The following is a 20,461-nucleotide window of genomic DNA, read 5'->3' as shown; positions in this document are numbered from 1 at the left end:
TATATACTTGCCCTGCACAAATATTACAATGCTTATTGAAGGGCGTAGTAAATTATGAACAAAGTAGAGCTTTATTAGATTAATGACAGAGGAATTTATATAGAAAGGTTGGTGTCTTTGGAAAGTAGGTAAGAGAAATTAGTTTTATATTAACTCTTGTGTTTCCAGGCTTGAACATTTCTTTTTCTGCCATGGAGTAATCTGACTTATGTTTGGTAATCTGTTTCCAGATCCTTGTGACACCAGTAGGATTCAATGTATGGAAAGCAATGGGACACCAGAAAGGGGTGCCCATGGGGATGCTACAGGCTAGAAGCTGGCAGGTCACCAAGGCACCAAGGACTTGCTTCTGCCGCTGTGCAAAAAAGTGAGTTTTGGGATTGACCAAGAGGCTCCCAAACCCTTATCGTGATTATCGTGGTGATATCCAGAACCCCTGGTCTTGGATCATACCATGCTGGTGTCTGCAGCAAAGGCAGAAGATGGTAACCACCTCCCACAAGTTGTAAATCTAACAAAGCAAGGCAATGCTTGGTAGGACAGCAAAGGGTGGCAGCTCAAAGTGGTTCACACATGGTTGCACAAAAAGGCGGGCCAGGACCTCCAAATCCCTTTTCCAACCCAAATACCTTATCTAGATTAAAGAGAAGGACGTTTCTGTCTGCAAAAGCAAACTTTTTGAACTGGTTTAAAGGATACTGTTAAGGAAAAAAAAAAAAAAAAGAAAGAAAAAAAAGAAGAAAAGTCCACCCTAAATAGTTTTCAGTATGTGTACCTCTGTTTGCAAAATACATGTATTAATCCCAGCCTGTTTATAACAGTGGGAGGGACAAATCAGCCATCACCATACTCATAATTACACATGGAAATATATTTGTAATCATATCAAGTCCCAGCAGTGACTCTAACAACTTCTTGGACTGTTGCCATCCATAAAAGAGCTAACTCTACAGAGAAAACATTCCGGGGCACAGTTTGAACCAGTTAATTAGGGCATGGTCAACTGCCTTACTGGGACACACCAGCCTGTTGATCAGTAAGGTCTGTGATAGCCTTTTGCTGCAGAAGTGACGAGTGGCCATGCTCTCCTCCAGCCCTAAGGCTGCACTTAGTGAAATCAGTGGCCAAATCCTTACCTCCATCGTCAGGGTAAGGCTCGAGGAGCTGGGACCGTGTGGCATGCTGCTCATTATTCACCACCTGCCATGTACAGGTGACCTGAAAACCTGACCCACAGCCCAGTGAACCCCCCTCTGGATCTCTCTATGCTCCGGATCAAGCCTCAAGAGAACAGTTGGAATGAATGAGCTCAAAGAAAAATGAATTTTTGTGAGTATATTGCTGATCACTTTTGCACGTTGCTCTTTGCTCCCTGTAAGAGTCCTTGCCCTTGCGGCCAAAGAAAGTTTTAGCTAAGACAGGATTTCAGGTTAATATACATACTCAAAATTGCTGCTTACAGGGGAAAAACAGAATGGGTAAGAAAGAAAAAATATTCAACAGCATCACCACCCACAGAGAATAAATTTTTCAGGTAGGATAGTGCAGATACAGCTATTATGGAAACAAGAATCTTCAGCTCCTTCACATTATTATATTTTTCCTTCCTTGTAAGATTTGTTGAAAAAATAGAATATGCTAATAATCCTCTCTCATTTGTCTCCCTTCAAGTTTTGTGTGAGCAGAGTAACACATTCTGTTTGAGCTCCATAACTCCTATGTAATTATTTTTAGTTATGTTCTCTTTAACCCTCTAAGGGCAGCTAATGAATTAAAGAAAATATATAGTCTCCTTGAGTTACCTACTGTAATTTCTCACCAGCATTAACTTGAATTTAGTTGGCAGCTACACTCTTTTAAAAATCATCATGAAAACTCTTCCCAGTCCGTGTGTGATCTGAGCGAAGTTTTTCCCCATGTCCTCTTGCCTCCACGTTACTCAGCATCTCATCCTACACCATTCAAGGCTCTATCATCTAAAGACCAGAGTATTTCAGCTCTTCCATCTGCAAAAAGCAAAGGATAAATACATATTTGTTGGTCAACAGCTGCTGTCCCATGATGAGCTAACTGTGTATGCAGGGGAGGTGGTCCCACGGGACTTTGGGTGAACAACTTGAATTAGGCTGGAAAAGCAAAAGCTGGGATGGGGTCTGCTGCTTCTGCACAACAGTGATACTCTCTGCAAAAGTGCTCTTTTGCCACAAGCAAGTGTAAAAAGAAGGTGTGAGGAAAAGGAGGACAACTCCCTTCACCCCACGCTCCGTCCTTCCTCTGCCTCAGCATCAGGAGAAATGGAAACCGACGTCTGCCCAGCTTCACCCTCACACCTGCAAACCCTTCCAAGCGGCCTCATTTCCTCTCTCCTCCGCATCCTCCCACAGAAACGGGTCTATCGGTTAAACAGAAGTAATGAGACTGACTTGCTTTGGTGAAATATTTTAAGATGGTCTGTGTCTGTATACAAAAATAGGGGATTTGTTTTCCTAAAGAATCTGAATTTTCTGAAGATTACAGGAAACTTTTTTTATATATATAATTTTTTTGGTAAATTTTTGCCCTTACGTTCTCTTCTTTACAGGCATGCCTCATCCAGATTTCTTCATGGGACATTCAATACATGCATTCATTCTTCTGATTTAAATAAGAACCAAAACTAAAGCTTTAAAACTAAAGCTCTTTCACCTGACAGTGCAAAAAACTGTTGTGATAACACAACAGTGGAAGATAGAGCTAAAACCCCACAGATATGGAAAAGCATTGCCATTTGAATCCATCACAGTGAAATAAAAGAGCCAATACCACCTTAACATAAAACATTAACAATGTCAAAGTAACAGCTGCCTGTGAAATGTTTGATTTTTGTGAAATTGTTCCCTGCAGAAAATGATGCCATAGAACTTTTTAACTCTACTTAATCAGTGGAAAAAAAAAATCAAAGAAGAAGATTCTCATTTCCTTTTCTAAATGAAAAATGTCCATTTCACGAGGGAAAGGTCAGCTGTTAGGCACAGTGCTGGTGCACTTTAGAGAACTTAAAGTCTGCACCTGGACTTCCTCACATCCTAAATATTCCCCTCCCTCAGTCTGGCTGAGAATTGGTCTTTAAAACTACATTTTTGTTCTTTGTCCTTCCATTACTCTGATAGTTGTTTCTTTCTCTTTTAGCATTTACTCTTCCTGTAATAATTTCTGCATTATGTACAATAAATACTGTTTTATGTCATAATACCATCTAGACAGCTATAGAAGTGTTAAATAGCTGCTGTAACATGTCTAATAAATAACCATCTAACCACATTACAAATAACCTCAAATTCAGTCCAATAAATATTGCAATAAATTTATTTTTGCCAGTGCATCTGTGTAAATATTAGTAATAAGGTAGACCAGAAAGGCTAACCATACTAAAGAGCTTTGATTTTGTAAAACCTCTGTGTGCGGGGAGGGCGTGCAAAGCAGGGCACGTTTAACTGAACGTTTATGGAAGCTGCATAACCTTTGCATGCATGAAAAAGCAATAGTTTTCCATCTATTAGTTAGCTATGGCCAATACCATTATAAGCAGCTGGAAGCATCTACTGAACAAGACAGCAGTACCTTTTTCTTCTGGATAGCAACCCTGTATCATCTACTAAAACTTCTGAAAATCCTTCCAAGTATTTGGCTGACTATTCCATAGCCTTATCAACAGCCACTGCATCAGCTTTTCTTCACCAACCCCCCATTTTTGCCATCCTTTGATGCCAGAAGCCAAGAGCATCTCAGCTGGAAGTGGCTGCTGTGGCCTTGGCAGGAAGGAGAGGTCTGTCCCCACCTCCCACACCTGATGCCGTGCCCATGAGTGCACCACACAGCCAGCCACCAAGCCTCAACCAGCGCCATCAGCACCACGGTGGCAGGAGCTAGTTTGTCCATCTGCGCTCTACCACATAGGAAAACATTTTTCATTTCCACCACTTGAGTTTGGACACCTTTAAGGATCCTCTCTGGCTTTGTTTTTCTGCTTTTCTGTTAACCAAAATACCACTCGCTTTCTGTGAACAGTGATGACAATACCTGCTGCAGTTCTGCATTCATTCCAGTCTGTTTAGCCTGGTTTAGTTTTATTTCGGTTTATAAACTTAGCAAAAAAAAAAAGTATTCTGTTCAGAGGAAGCTTTTAATACCACTGTTCAGTCCCTATTTATATCTCCTGGAGCCCTGGGATCAGGAGACAATACTACCTGTTTTCCCATGTGTCAGTTCACTCACAGAAAAAAAAGTCAAGTTATTCAATAGCTCTACTGTTAAACAAAGGATGTGCATGAGCATCTGCATAATCTAATATTTTCTATAGGGTCAGACTAATGGGTCGCATACTCCACATTGGTTCCTGACTTCTCAGTTCTGGTAAGGACCGTGGAGGCACACAGTTAAGTTGTGAGAAAAAGGAAACATTTCTTCCACATTCCACTTCAGTCATCAGTGATGCACGTTGAAGGTACTAACGGTTACCCATAGGAACTGAAAATTTGGGCAAAGTACTGTAGATGTGAAAATAACAATTTTCCTGGAGCCTGTGGACCATGGCAGAAACATCATATGTACTTACACTGCCTTGGGACAACAACTCACAGGGAGCTTGGAGTCCTCATCAGCTACATCAGTTAACAAGAACTTCCCAGGAGCTGGCATACCTGCAAGAGAAAAGACCAAAGCTGTTTGATGTAATAGGTGATACTATCACTCTTTCCGTTCCCTCCGTGGTTGTCCAGCCTTAGACTGCTCCACTCTTTCCCCATACATCCCTCCACAGGGTTCTGCAACATGTTCTTGCACTTGACAGTATCTCCCATCTCTGTAGATATCTGAGCATGGAAGGAACAGTCTTGGACCTTCTCAGATTTTGATGGTGCCATCAAAATCCACTCCATCTTCTGCAGTTTTCTGCGTTTCTGCCCAAGAAGAAGCCTGGCACATTTGTAAGTGCTGAGCCCATACAGCTGGTTTCTGCAGGTGGGATCTAGTTCTTAATTTTATAAATAAATACCACACAGACCATATTGGCATGCTGTCATGTTCCATCCATGTGGCATCCCAAAGAGGGACAGCTTTTGGGAGAAGACTGAGACGCCTCTCAACTGAGCACTGAAAGGTTCTTAGCAACACACAGGATGGGCAGATTGGAAGCAGAAAAGTGTGTGGGCAGGTACAGAAGATCCTTTTTCCATTTACTTCTTTAAAGTCTCATTAAATGTGGAGTGTGGATGTAGGGAAGCATGAGCCTCAATTAATAGGTCAGAGCCTGCACATATCTAATCATAAACCTATTTGGCCCTAGCCTAAACATCCTAATCTTAGTCCAAAAATATACAAGTCTGCCTGGAGTGATGCTAAGCAATGGTAGCCCATGCAGCAAGTTGCCAGCCTCAGACCATCCACGTTGTTCTTTCAGTTATCAGTTTATTTTTTGGACATTGAGACTCCAGAGGCTACTCGCTGCAGAGCAGTAAAGCACCACGGAGGATACGGTGATTTGTGGCAAAACACTTCAAGGACAAGGGGAGCCTTTTCAATGATTTCACTGTCTGTCTGTCTCCACATGATGTGCTGGAAAGGTTAATTTGTTTTGAAATCCCCATTTTTAATTTGCGTTACTGATCAACCTAGCAATTATAAATGTTAATCTATTCTTCAGTGGCCTTAAATTCAGAGATTGAGACTATTGAACTAAATAAAAATTCTATCCCTTGCTGTGATTTATTAAGACTTGAGTGATTCTGAGAACCCACTGAGTCAGAGCACCGATATAAGCATGCTTTCAAGGCACATCCTTAATTAGTTCTAAAGCAGGACGAACCAATTTATATCGCTTTGATTTAAATCAGTTTTGTTAATTGTGGTTTAAATCAGAACCAGAAAATCCCAATTTAGGTGACTCAATTTCCATTGCAGTTGTGCCTTCCAACACATATTCATAAGGAACTGTTTTTCTCTGAGGCTGTCAGCTAATAGAAATGTTTAATTGCAAAGCAAGGTAGCTTTGAGGTTGTATTTAATATTTGTTTTTGTTAGTAGCAAGAATACTTTAAAACCATACTTACATTACTCTATACCTCAGCAATTATTTTGGGTTTTGATTTTTACATTTGATTTGTGAGGAAACAGGACATGACACTTCTGGTCACCTGATTAACTTTTAATATGTGCTTTGTGTCATGCTGCTCCTGAACAAAAATATTCAGAAGAACATAATCGTTTAAATAGAACTACATTGTGCCCTGCATATTTTAGGAAATATTATCAAAATATTCCTTGTGTTTTGAGGCAGCTGGTGTACCTAACAGTGCAAATATCAGCTGTTAACCAGCTGAGCTTTCCTTGCTTCCACATTCTCCAAGATCAGAATTAGTTAATTTCAGACTCCTACACACAGCTTTTACTCAGAAGATGGGAGAGGATAAACAAAGTTTCCTGTTCTTTCAACTCACAGTTGTTTTCCTTACTTGGAATATTCTGGTCAGTAAGTATTGTTAAGCAGATAAAATAAAAAGAATAAAATGTTCTTTTTGCACCTGCAAAAAAGGCTGCAGCTGTCAAAAGCTGGTTTATTACTCAAGAAGCTCCAATACCAGGTGTCTAGCTAGTAATATCTCTCATTCAGTGACTTGACATTCTTCAGAATTTTGGCAGTGAATATATAGTCAACCATTATTTTTATGTAAGGGCTTATTAACAAGAAAATACAATTATATTTTAGGCATTCGTAACAAATTTAGACTGCCATAATTCTAGAATTCATATCTTCAAGTTTAATTTTAAGAGAAAAGTACTTAAAAATTAGAAGATGCATGAATGGGTGTTTTAAAAATACACAAGGGTTCTTATCACGAGGAACAACTGACAACAGGACAAGAACCTGAATAGATTAATTCACATCTATTTTAGAAGGTGACGCAATAAAACCACAAAACCACTCTAAATATTTTCCTTTTTTTTTTTTTCCCCCCAGAGGATTTTCTTCCCACCTTCAGCTGAGAACAGAACCTATCCTGGTCTGAGACAATATTTCCATCACAGAAACACTTTGCTGGTGTACATAATACCTTCTACCACAACCTGAATTTTGCAGGAAGGGCTATGCACAGGACACCATTGTCTTATCAATAGAAAAGAGAATTGGAGAAGCTTATGTTTTTGCTGCATGATAAAGTATGATTTGCACCAGTTATACCTGATAGGGAGATTTTCATTGGCAGGCTGGTATAAATAGCCACAAGGGACTCTCTTCTCCACACACCATCGTTCTCAGACAACATGGCAGAAAAGGCACAGCCCTAAAATCAAAGCATTCTTTGTTAATCCAAATACTTTTCCTAAATTCTATCTAAACCTCTACCCGCTTAAAAATTAGTTTGCTAAGTTAATACGGCTGCTGCGGAAGTAAGAGAGCTTTCCCACTCAATGACTTGGTGCAAGCCTGCAGCATGGTTTGGTACTGCAGTGACTTGGCTTGGTTGTTCCCATCCCCGCTGGCAGTGGCAGGAGCAGGGCATCACCACTGACTGCTCACCATGACACCTCAAAATGGGCTTTGGAGCTGGATGCTAATTTTTCCCCAAGTTATTCTTAATATTTGGCACTAGGAAATCCTGTTCCATGTGCCAAAAATCTGCAACGTACCAGAAATCAGGCAAGGGAGCTCAAGACAGCAGTCTTCACTGAGGGTACACACTAGATGTCCTCTATAGCCAGCCCCCAGAGCTTGTAGCATTACGCACATTTTCAAACAGTTTTCTGTAATAAGAGGTATTTGTTTTAATCTCTACACCAAAGTGCTGAAGATGATATTGAAGATATTACCTGGTACTTAGTTACCAGTGCTGACTGATACCAGTAAAAAACACACGCATGTTGCTCCTTACCTCCTGGAAAAGGATTAACTCCCCAGTAGGGTAAGAATTTGAAACTAAATTAAGCAAGCAAGTTAGCTTTTCTCCAGTTCTGTTTGCAGCACAGGAATATGCACATTAAAAAGACCCAGAAGCACTAGGAGCAGGCAGTGCACACCTGGGAGGGAGCAGGACAAACAGCCAGCCAACGTTTCCGTAAGGCCCTGCAGAAGTGCTTCCCAATCAAATAAAAACTTGGTAAGTTAACATAAAGTTTGCAGAAGGGTAAAAGCATTTCTGTGGAATAGTTGTTGCTTATTCTAAACTTCAGAACAGGCATAAACTTAAGAGAGGTGCCAAAAGCAGGAACTGAAGAGCTGTCACCGTGCTGCAGCTAAGGATGTACACCCACGAGTTCCCCTTAGCAACATCTCCTTTTCTGCTGAAAACCATTGTAGTTTACAATTCCTCTATACAAGCCTCAGCCTACCTGGAAATGACAACTGAAATGTGCAGAATAGGCAAAAGGGATCAGTAAATATCTCAGTCCTGCATTTGGAGAGCTGCACGATACGTTCAAGACCAATTAAATACTTTTAAACCTTAGCAAGTACCTGCAGGAGTTATGTCTGCTAAAGCCATCAAGTCTGCAAAACTTGCATAGAAGAATCTTGCAAGGGGAGGCTCTTGACTCACTGATGTAATTTTTAATGTTTTGGAAAACATAGGAAATTCCAGCAATCACTGAATCAAGTTTGAATGTCTTTCTGAAAGATATGCATTAGTCAAATATAAACTGTTAAGCAAATATAGGGAAAATTTAATGCCCTGGAAGAAATAAACAAGCGATACTCATCAGACTAAACAACCTAGCTGTTCCTTCTTGGCCTTGTACTACCTCTGCAATCATTGGAAAGCAATCATAAAGAAAAGTTAGAGAAATTAAATGAAATGGAAATGGGCTTTTCTCCCTGCCACTCATGCCTGAACCAGTGCGGAGCAGCCTGGAGCCTAACGTATCATCTTCCTTTAATCCCTTCATGCTGGCTGTGAGAAATGCAATAGAAAACCCGCTGTATCTGGTCATCAGGAAGCCGCCTCTGTTCGAGGATAGCTCATTTGCACAAAGCTGAGGAAATCAGGCTGCTGCTCCAGGCAGGGTGTGTCTGGGGAACCACCGCACACCCCCTGAGCCCAGCAGCCAGGTGGGTCCCCAGTTTTGGAACAAGCTCAGCATGCCCCAAAAGAGCCGGTGCTCAAAAGACACCAAACGTGGTAAGTTTCATCACAACCTGATACCAAATCCAGGTCAGATCTCCCAATAACTGCAGTGTTAAGAAATCAGCTTCATGGTGGAACTCATCGAGAAGCCTCTGCTAGCAAGATACACCTCCTGCGTGGAGAGGGAAAACAAAGCAAAGTTAAACTAGCTGACATGAGGAAAACTGAGAAGCTGTAATTCATACAGAGCTGGCCCAGAAATAATCAGATTCCTAACTCCTTTATTTGTTCCTGGACTAGATCCATTCTGACCAGATAAACTCCTCCTCAGCGCAATACATATCTCTGCACGTTGATGTAATGAAGTGATGGGTCACGCTGGTGCTATCGCATCCAGGGTTTATGAGGAGACATCATCGCCTGAAATCAGGAACTGGAGGGGGCAGAGAGATTTCGGTTCCACTCTGCAAACAAGCCTGTAAAGGCAGGTTTAAATGGGTGGGATGAAATCAACCAAATTAAAGTGTTGTGCATGAGTGTTTTCTCCACTGGCTTCAGAGGGGTTCCAGTGTACGTCGATACAGGATCTGACCGGTTAGGATTTAATGCATAAACCAGGTACATCTATTAGCCAAAGCAGGCACACCTCCTACAGGTAATTCAGCATATTCCTTCTCCTTGCCTGAAAATAAAATGCTCAGTGCAGATACAAAAGCTGCCTTCCCTGCTGATCACCTCTTGTCTCCATTTTACTTACATTCTTCATGCAGCAGCAGCAGCTGTGCATAGTTGGTCAAACACTCCAAGTTGTTTGTCAAAGTTTTGCGAAGGCTTTTCATCTCCCTGCTTTCCTGCGAGGTGCCCAAACGTAAGTCATCTCTGTTGGCTTTTGGAGCAGATTAATTCAGAGCACAGCTTCAGAACTGGCAGGTAATCAGTTAGCTGGAGTTTAAAGCGAAGCATTTTTCCCTAACAAGGGCAACAAAAAAGTGGAAAAGCTATTTCTGAATTAGCACAGTTTAATTCAGGTAATATATTTCCTAGAGGCACACCTCTAATGCCAACTCGCGGGTGATTCTTTCACTAAATGTGATCTGAAAAGCCACTGGTGGTGGAGAAAAGCTAATCAAAACGGAGAGTATGATTTATCACTTCTCGAACACATTGGGGAATATCAACGTGTAGCCTCAATGCTTCTGCTCCCTGAAGCACACTGCACCACCCTGGATCCATGGTGATAGGAGGAGAAAACCTCCTACTAACATCACTCCCACTTGTCCTCAACCTGCTGGGGATGTTACTGTAAGCGGTCAGCACCAAGGGGGGACCATGAAGCCACTAAGAGCCAGGGCCAGGGATGCAGGGATGCTAGAGTGCAGCCTGGTTCAGACCACCAAAACACTTTTTCCTGACCGCACGCGGCTTTCGCCACACAGTGAAGAGGGAAATGAATCATATCTGCAACATCTTGGAAGCCTGATCCATAGCCTGCTAACTGGTGATAGGAGTGTTTTATAAAGGTGAACTCCATGGAGTTTTTTCAATGACTATCTCTCAAATAGCTTAAAATAAAATAAATGATCTAGGAAACAGTCCATGCATGTCAGCATGAAGGAGTAGGATGCCATGCACAGATCTGAATGCCTGGTACTCTTCACCCTCAGAATGCATGTCCCTACAAGACAGAAGGAGAGCGCACAGCGTGGGACCTGATCTTCACCGACAGTCAGTGGGACCCTGGCTCCTGCTTGTGCTTCAAGGGTTCCCATCGCAGACTTATGCCCAGATTGTGTCATGTGGTATCAGGCCAAGTGGATGCACAGGTAGCTGAGTGAGGGCAGGGGTTAATTCGATACATCATGGTTCCAAATCCCAAAATGATTTATAGGTGTGAAACCCCCCCAACTTTCTTACCTTAATCAACAGGAATACTCATGGGCATGAAATAGGATGGGTAAGATCAGGATCAGTCTCCAGAAAAACAAAACAATGTAAAAGCAGTTATTTATCATGGCTACTTTGTATTCCTAGGAAGGAAAAAAAAAAATTAAAAAAAGGGAAAGATTTGAATTACAGCTATTTGACGGGTAACATTGCAGTAGACAGGTTAGTCCTTGTAATCCACTGGCACCATCAGCAGAGGACTAAATCAAACGTGGTTTTATTCATCTTATGTATCTATTAATACAATCCATTGCAATGGTTATTCAATACTTATGTTGTCTGTGTGAATTACTGCATATTTTATTCTCTTTTGAAAACTAGGATAATTGAAATAGTACAGCACTGCTTTTTATCTGACAGAGCTTTAATCTTTTGCTCATTGTGGTTTTACCTGAACTGTTGTTTGAAAAAATAAATAAATGAGTTTTTTGCAAGATAAGAGGTTCCCAGGTTAGATTTACATGGGTCATAGTATCATGATACACCTGATACTCATAAATAATAACTGTGTGAAGATCTGTTTTTTCACTGCCTATATTGTTTTGGAAAAATAGCATCCACCACACCAAACAACATTTTAAAGTGCTCATACTGTAGCCAAAGTAACCAAATTCCACCCTTTAGGAAGTAAGACAATCACTTGCAGAGGTCAGGAAAGACTTTCTACTCTATTTACAGGTTTACATAGTTTGTGGCTCTTCTCACCTAGTCATATCCATCATGGTACTCTCAATTTGGTAGAAAATATCCCAGGGAAAAATAGATCTGATTTCTCCAAATCATTATAATATGCCTGCTGCTGCACTCCAGCCTTTCATCACTAGACTAACACTGAGATTTGCAACCCAGCATCTTGTTCCACTTGGCAATGAAGAACCAGCTGAAAGTTAGATGGGAGGGAAAAAAGACTACAAACGAACTTTGAGGAATAAAAGCCACCTGACACGTCCTAAGTGCCCACCGCCTCCAGGGTGTGGGTGAAAGAAGGTTTGCAACTACTGTGACCGAAAAACCTTGCTCCTTGACTTTGCTCTGAAGGAACCTTGTCATATATTTGTTAAGTGTAGTTCCAGGTCCAGGAAGACCAGAGACATCAAGAAATTATTAGGGAAGTCCAGGAAGACATCAGCGTGATCCACAGTGCAGGTTCCAGAATCAGTCAGAATTTTGCATTGCTCTTATTTCATATGGTAGGATTCAAATGAAAGAACTTAGGACGACCTTAAAACTGGAAACAGAAACAGGAGACAGCTCTTAATGCTGCTATGCCATAAGCCATGCTACCTCAAACCATCCTCCGAGGCAAGAAACTGAAAAAACCCATCAAGGAAACAGCTCCATAAAACAGAAAAATAAAGTATAAACAGAAAAATAAAACCAGACGCCAATGTGTACCCAAAGGAACCATTAAAAGCAAAATGTTTGTCAGTATAGGATGCTCCACTGCACACATCTGGTGCTCTCAGCAATACAGAACAATTCTTTAATTGCTACACCTGAGACAGAGTAAGAAATAAATCTAAGGACTGATCTCAATGTATTTTGAGACAGGTGGAGATGAGTAGCAGCATGAGGATTTCATTGTCAATAATCAAGCAGTTATACATTAGTGCACTAAACAGATACATTCAGGATCCAGCTATGTGTCTATAATTTGATGTCTGTTTTTTAATTCCTTCTGGTGCCAGACTTTGTAGAGATAACATTTAATGTAACTGTGATAAGCCTCCCATTTGGTATATATCATCCAATACTTTTTACACAATCCAAGATGTCAGTATGGCAATATCCAGTGGAAAAGGCAATGGACTAGAAGTCAGAGCAGCTGGGCTGACTCCAGACCATTGCTTCTTCTCACGGGGTCGTCGTGTGTCACTGAACTTTTCTGTTCCTCTTTTATTTACTCAGACTTTAAATACTGGCTATGTGTTTAGACAGCACCTAGCATAATGGATCCTCATTCTCTTCTGGGTCCTTAGAAACATGCAAGTTAGTATTGTCTGCTCAGATTCGTGACTTAGACCTTTCCATACAACAAGCACAGCAAAGCCAATGCATCGCTCGAGGGAAGAGGATTCAAAGTTGTGCACAACAAAGGAGATAACTACCACTACTCTGGGAAACTGTTTGATATTTCTAAACTGGAAAACAAACTACTGGTCCTCTTGCTCAGCATCTCTGTTACCTTCACCTCCTCGACATTAAGTGGTGTGAGTCCCATACAAAAAGTACTTCTCAATGTTAAAATTTTCACATCCTTATTAGAAATGGTAAGTTTTGCTCTGAACCCAAGCTGCATATTCTGAAATGGATTTTGATAATTTTTTTTGAAGTAACACCAAGGTTTACCTTTTTATGACTCAATTTGCTATAGCTTGTCCTTTTGTGACCAGTGGCGTGTCATCTCCCATTGCCAGTTGTTATTATTACCTATAAATTTTTCATGTAGGCCTGGTGAACTGGTACTCCATTTACCCAAAAAATTGAGTTCTCATCCCTGTCATTAGCCAAATCAAGAGTGACATCTCCTGAACAACAACTGCCTTATTCTTATACTTCACAAAATGAAAATTTAGTCATTCGTTGCCTTACAGCACATTTAAGATTGGGAAAAGAGATCACGTTCCCAAGTCTCATTCTTCAGGTTGGTACTCAGATGCTCAAAGATAATCACACTCTTAGGACTTACCAATACTAAGCACAGGATACATAGGTTTCCTCAAGAGTCACCAGTATGAGCAAACCTGAGGCATTTCAAACAGTGTATTTTCCACCCAATTTGCCCTGCTTTGATACTAATTATTAAAAAGAAGAAATACTTGAATTAAAAAGCAGACCAGACAATTTTTTTATTTTTCTTTTGAATGGCAAAAACTTTCCCAGCTATGATGGCCCATTGCTCTAACTAATAGCAGCACAGCCACAGGAGAGGACTGTGTGAAGCTATCAGCCATCAAAGCCATCAGTCCTGACTGTCGTGATCAGACTGCAGTTTCTGGCAAGTGTAGGCATCAGTTTCCCAATTTCATCTTCTATAGAGCCCAAGCAGAACAGGACATCAACAGCTCCTTTCCTGACGACCAGTGGCTCATTTTATCTGTGTCTGCTGGATGTCTATCCCTTTGGAGCAATGCTCTGCAGACCTTGCAAGGTTTGTCTAGGCAATGTCAAAAACCACTACCTTAAAATTGTCAAATCAGGACCAAGCCTGGAACTTGCTGATCACTCCTTTTGATGTTCAGGGGAGCCGAACACATTTTGAATATCTGATTTGATTTGCAACAAATGTAATGCTTTTTTAACAAAGTTTGAATTCTCATCCTGAAAAGAAACCCATTAAGCATCTTGAAATGTGCTCTTGTGCTGATTCAGAAGAAAAAAAATAAATTAATTCCATATCAGAATTGGAAAACAAAAACCTCACAACCCACAAAACCCCAAACTCAGCCATGCTGCTCCCAAAATACTTTCTTGTGATGCAGTTTTTACATATCAATATGTTTTCATGTTATATTATAGATGCATAAATAAAATATTAAGCATATATATTATGCAATTAAAGTGAGAATTAATAAGGAATGCATGTACATTGCTGCTACCAAACAATATCTAAATGAAATATCTTCCCTTTTCCCTGACCTCTAGAAACTTCTGAATCAGCACACTTCCAGACTACCTTTCTCTTTCTTTCATGGAAGATTCACCTACACAGTTCCATGACTAGTTCAATGACATGGCAATTATTTCTTTCCTGTTTAGAAATATTCTGAATAGCATGAAGTTGAATTTCAGGCTGCAAATACCTCTTCATTGTGCGACTACCTTTCCCACATAATTACATTAAAAAAGGCTTTTATTTCAATTTAATTTAAAAATAGATTTTCTGAAGCTGAAAAGCCTGTGAGCTTACTTTTGGCCTTCCCCTCATTACCACTTCCTACATAATGATGCCATAATGATTCACTATTTGATGTTCTCCATCTTCAGACTTATTTATTGTAACTGACTAGTTTCTGATGAGAAAGGCAGATAGAGAAAATATTTCTAGAGGCTTGTAAATAACCAACAATGACCACAAGACTGCAGTTACTTTTAATTTATATCTAATTTTTTTGCTGTGCTAGTTGAAACAATGTGTTTGCTTTGTTTTTCAGTGCAGTTTGTATCATTCATTACTCTAACTAGCATGAACTGCTCATCCCATTTTAAAACCTCAAGGTATTTTTCTGGTTACCATTACAGCAATGTATCGTTTTCTTCAGGAGAATCTGCAATGGAGTCATAAATTGCACGACTGCGTAAAAGACTCTCCCCTTTTGGATTTGACTCTAGCCAATCTTACCAACAAGAAAGAAATGGTTCCAGTCCTCTACGGTTTCACGGCTGCTTGGCTTCCCTGGAGCAAAAGGAGCCAGAGTTCAGCCTTCTCTGGATTCCAGACACTTAAGAATTTCATTTTTTTTAATTGCAATCCTACAAAATGGTTGAAGAAAAAAACACCCCTGCCTTGAAAGCATGAACTTGCAATATTTTTCCATCCTGCCATTAAGAGGGGACCTGGGTTAGCTAATGTACATGGCTCCCAGCACCATGCTGCTAACGTGACGGCTGTTACCGATGGCAGTCCTTATAATAACAGGGAAGTTAATGAGAAAAGCCAAGCTGGTTCATGTTTTGTAAGAAACAGAATAAAACCCCACATTTGTCAACTGGGAAAAGACAAACATCAGAAAGGAAAGGTACAGTAAAAAAAAAGTATTCAAAAAAGGAGAACGATACTATCATAGTTAGTGGTATCAATGAATAGTATCATACACTGGCCTTGTGTAACGATGCTTGTTTTATATGGTTTGCGTTAATATGGTTAGTTACTTCCTGAACAAAGCCTGAAGGAAGGATTTGTGAGGATATTTAAAAATAGGGTAAGGAGACTGAGAGGAGAGATGGTAAGTACAGAACAAGTTCTGTTGAGTTTAGATGGGTGTCTGCAGATCTCTGGCTTGTGCACTGGCTAAAAACTGCAGGCCTTATGTAAGGAATTAAATGACAAAAACCCCACCAAGATTTCAGTCACAGCAGCTGGTGAAGCTGGATGAAGCATCACAGAAGTGGTAAGACTTGGGATTTTAGTTCCATTCCAGTCTGTCTTTACTTCTGCATCTGCAGAGCTCTGCAAACAGCAATAACCACGCAAAAACAAGGGACGTACAGGTAAGACCATTCTCTCCAGTTACCTATACACAGACACCTTTGCAAAGGGTGAAGTGGTGTGTACCTTTCCCAGCAGAACCCAGTGGGAAAAATGGCTCTGAAATAGTCCCCTTTCCATCCTCTTCCCCACAGCCCACAGAAAGAGGTATAACATGCACATCCTTTAACTGGAGCTTTACATTAACTTATTTAAAATCCTTTAACTTACTTAAAATCCTACCTAACTCCATAGAGACAGGTTTTGTTCTGATAAACAGCACACCACCATGTATCCTCTCTGACTAAAACTAATTTTTGTTGACACTTAACAATCCTTTCTGAGGACCACTGGTTTGGCAAAAGTTCAGTAAGACATAAAGAACCACCTCCCAGAAGGTATTCTAACTTGTAACTTGAAAAAAAGAAAATGGGTGGGTAGGTAGAAACATATGGATTAATTGGTGCTAAAGTGAATTAATACATATATAGAGATGAGTAGAATAAAAGGAGGGGTTTGTAAGCATGGGTAGACCTTGGATTGTTCTAAGAAAGGAACTTACATGCATTCTTTTGTTTTCTACTTAATCATTAATTACTAGCGATGTTTTGCAAATACAGGCATGCCTACACCATGTAATGCAGAGATGTGCTGGAGATCCTCAAGCCAGACATGTGAGGAAACCAGCACATCTACACAGTGGGTTGCTGTGCCACAGAGACAAACCACTTCAAGTCCCAGAAGCAGTGTCACCTCATAGGAACATCTCACTTGGGTACAGCACGGGACCCAGACAGGACTTAGGTCAGCTTTCTTCACACAGAGCAACTATGTATGGGCTGGAGACATAGTAATAGCTCAATGCAAGAACGCAAGCACAACGCATTTCTTCAAAATATAAAAAGAAACATCTATGACATTTAGCCCCCCTTGATTTTCAGAGCTGATTTACAAAGGAAAGGAAGACTCTTGGAAATCAGATGTGCAGGATCTGGGATGTACTAGTCTGTGCTGGTTCACAGTCTGGAAGCATCTCAAAATCTACTCATGAGAGAAGTAACCCCATGGAGGAAACGCCACAGGTCCATAGATGGACCTTGGATTTGCAATTTTCATACACAAAATGTAGAGTAGAAGAAATATCAGAGTGCATGGTCACAAACGGATAATGAGACAGGTTTACAGTATATAAAGCTGTAGATGCCAGCAAAAGTCCAGATCAAACTAACTGAATCCCAGCCTGAGAGCCTCACTGCTCACGAGGACTACGGGATGCAAGTGTGGACAACATGGGCTCAGCAGGGCCAGGATCTCTTTTGTTTTGCTCAGAAACATTTTCCACTGCTCTCCTTGGGAACACGCTAGAAAGAGGCTCAGATAACATCAGGAGTCTCTGCCGTGCTGCCCAGGATCTTGATCTGTGCGTACCTCGTGAATAGCCTCGGCTTCACTGCCTGGTGCTGAGTGAAGACACCGGGATGTGGTCCCCAAAGGAGGGTCCCTGGGGCGGCCTGTACTGCACCACAGCCTTCAGGGATCTCTAAAGGACATGAAGTCCCTGAGAAAAAGGAACAAAGCTCACAGCCTTTTTCCACTTAAAAATAAATCCGTTAAATGAGAGGAAGCAGGGCAGGTGGCTCGTTTCCTGAGCACCACGCAGCTGATTGCAGGGCGAGTCCAACCACTGATTCACCAGCCAGGTCAAGGCCATTGTCCCAGCCCGCCCACGCACAGGAAGGGGAGCCCGGTCCCAGGCCCCCCACCCCGGCACGCTGCTGCACCCCGGCACAGAGCGGGGCACCGAAGCCTCGGCGGGAGTCGCAGGTACAAGTACAAAGCGAGGTAGCTTTTCCCCACCTTGGTTTCCTTTCCTGACACTTGGTCACCCGCATGCTACTCTAGCAGCGCACTGTGCTGCTGCTTTAAATGCACTCCAAATACTCACAGGAAACAGAATATAAGTAATCATCGTGTGCGCTTAGTACACGTATGCAGAATCGTTGATATTTTCCTCTTCCTTGGTTCTGGTTAAAGGAGCAAGCAAAGCAGGGAGACAAATCACTTCCCATCCTGGCTACTCTGAGGGATGTGGTCACCTCGAAAGCCATGCCAGGAGACACTGTGAGCAGGAAAGCCCTGATTTACAAGCAAGACCCTCCTCCCAGCTTAAGAGACATTTTATGACCTCCTGGGTGTTTCTTTAAAAGAGCCTTCCCCTTCTATCAGTCTTGCTCCCTGTTCTCTATGGCCGTGGTTGGTAAATTATGACGACCTGGGTTGGTGGGACTGAACCACCTCCCAGCCCGGCTTGCCTCTCTGACAGTGCGATGAAGCTCCTGCCCCACTACTGGCACCCCAGCATGAGGCCAAGGAACAGTCTATGTTGTCATAAATCCAGGCTTTCCCAGCAAGATCAAGGAGGAGGGCAGCTGTGGGAGGCCTCCATGGCGGCAGGGGAAACTGTAACAAATGTGTGAAATTTAACCGGATTCATGTTTACATTTGGTATGTCTACACATATGGGCAAAGGCAGCCATGTGCTCGCTTGGGTCCCACCAGATGTGAACTGCTTGCAGCTGGGAAGTCCCCTTTTATTTACGTCACTGAGCCCGAGTTAAGCTGCCTCGGCGTATAAAACACGGCTGCACAGCTCCCACCCTGCACTGCCTCACACCCAGATGGAGATGGGAAAGCAAACAGTTGCACCTGTTTTTGTGCACAGAGATTTTGCTGACCATGTCAAAAATAAAGCCTCTAAGTGACGGAGTCAATGAAAACCAGGATGGGCAAAACTCTGCCCCCCCATGCTCATCGAGCTCAGTAGGGATGGGATGTGTTCATCCTGTTGGTTCAGGATGTCATGCATTGCTTTCTAGTCGCTGGTCCAAACCCAGGATGAGCACTTCTTGCTCCTGCCTAACAGTGTTACCTCTGCCTGCTGCAAGGGGCTTACCCCTTCTGTGCTGAGCACCATGCGCCAAAGCACCAGGGAAAGGCTTGATGCCGACGCCCCATGACTCCTTCAGAAGGGAGGCACCAAGCAGCAGTTTAACTCCTTTTTTACCACTGCCAGAAAACAGTTTCAGAATGAGCCCTCCACTGAACGAGTCACATTTATCAAACTGGCAATTAGCTCATAAACCGAGGCCAAGGATTGCAATTCCTCTTAGCTTTCTAGTACTCAGGCTGACTATGTCAATTTAAAACACCAGCAGAACAGGACTCCTTTCACTGTTTCTCACTGAAGATCAAGTCTAGATTATTTTAAGTTACTACTTTAAACTTGGAGCTTATGAGTGAAAACTGAGCATACTAAAATAAAGAAATACCTTTTTTTTTTCTTAATATTTTTCATAACACTTCCCAGGAAAACTTCTAAACTGATGACAACATGATCTACTATCTTTTTTAGTTATGGCTTTACATTTACTATTTTCTGTAAATGCAAAAGGGTAGGGAAAGGTTCATCTTTGTTTAATAGTCTTCAAAATTAAATGCATCACCGTGCAGCCATAAGAAAAACAGTGCCAAGCTTTCATCAGTTTCTCTCTTCTCTTCTAGAGGATTTATAATCTTTCATATAGGAGTTATCGTCTTTTTAGCACCATTTTATTAGAGGAAAAAAGCCAACCAATGTTAAACTTCTGCTCCTGGTGCTAATTCTTTGACAGTTTGGGCAGTGTGCCTCTTATCTGTTTTTAAAGAGCAGATATTTGCCCTATATTCAAGAAAAAAAAGATCCTTACCTGGAAATTACCTTCTGTGCAATTACCTGATAAGACGTCAAATGAAGCAAGGCTTCATTACTTCCTTGGAGAAGATTTTCATGTGAAAATAGCTCTTCTTGCAGAGGGTTGCCAACTTTGTTATTAATGGCTATTCCCTCACATTCTTTCCTTTTGACTGTTGCACAATTACTACACCAGTGGAGCAGGTCTTGCCCAAGGGAGAAGAGCTGGTGGATTCAAGGGGGTGGCCACGGTAGCAGTGATGTGGAGGCAGGTCATCTGTTACCCACCAGGTCTACCCAAGAACAATAACAGCAGAACTCACAGAATGCAATCAAGTGCATTCTTCTCCAGGGTGATTAAAGAAATATTCAATTTGATGCAACTGAAACACAAAAGCTCTCTGTATCCTTCTTCTGCCAAGCATGGAAGAATGCATTGCTTTTAATGATTCACAAAAACTCCTGTATGCCAGACGTATCATTTACATGGAATCCAGGCAGGTT

At 41.6% G+C, this 20,461-nt stretch overlaps 1 long non-coding RNA gene across 1 annotated transcript in view; it reads right to left on the bottom strand.

Moving 5' to 3' along the window:
* The window catches only part of LOC121087888, a 37,750-nt gene that overhangs the window by 15,554 nt on the left and 1,735 nt on the right, over positions 1-20,461 (bottom strand). The window contains exons 2-3 of the long non-coding RNA XR_005827784.1: positions 4,595-4,679; positions 1,820-2,006 (exon numbers count right to left, since the gene is read on the bottom strand). This is a non-coding gene — a long non-coding RNA (uncharacterized LOC121087888). The remainder of the gene's footprint in view (positions 1-1,819; positions 2,007-4,594; positions 4,680-20,461) is intronic.

The sequence above is a fragment of the Falco naumanni genome, chromosome 4 (genome assembly GCF_017639655.2).
Source record: "Falco naumanni isolate bFalNau1 chromosome 4, bFalNau1.pat, whole genome shotgun sequence".
Classification (NCBI taxonomy): Eukaryota; Metazoa; Chordata; class Aves; order Falconiformes; family Falconidae; genus Falco; species Falco naumanni.
This window is presented reverse-complemented; position numbering and strand designations above follow the sequence as displayed.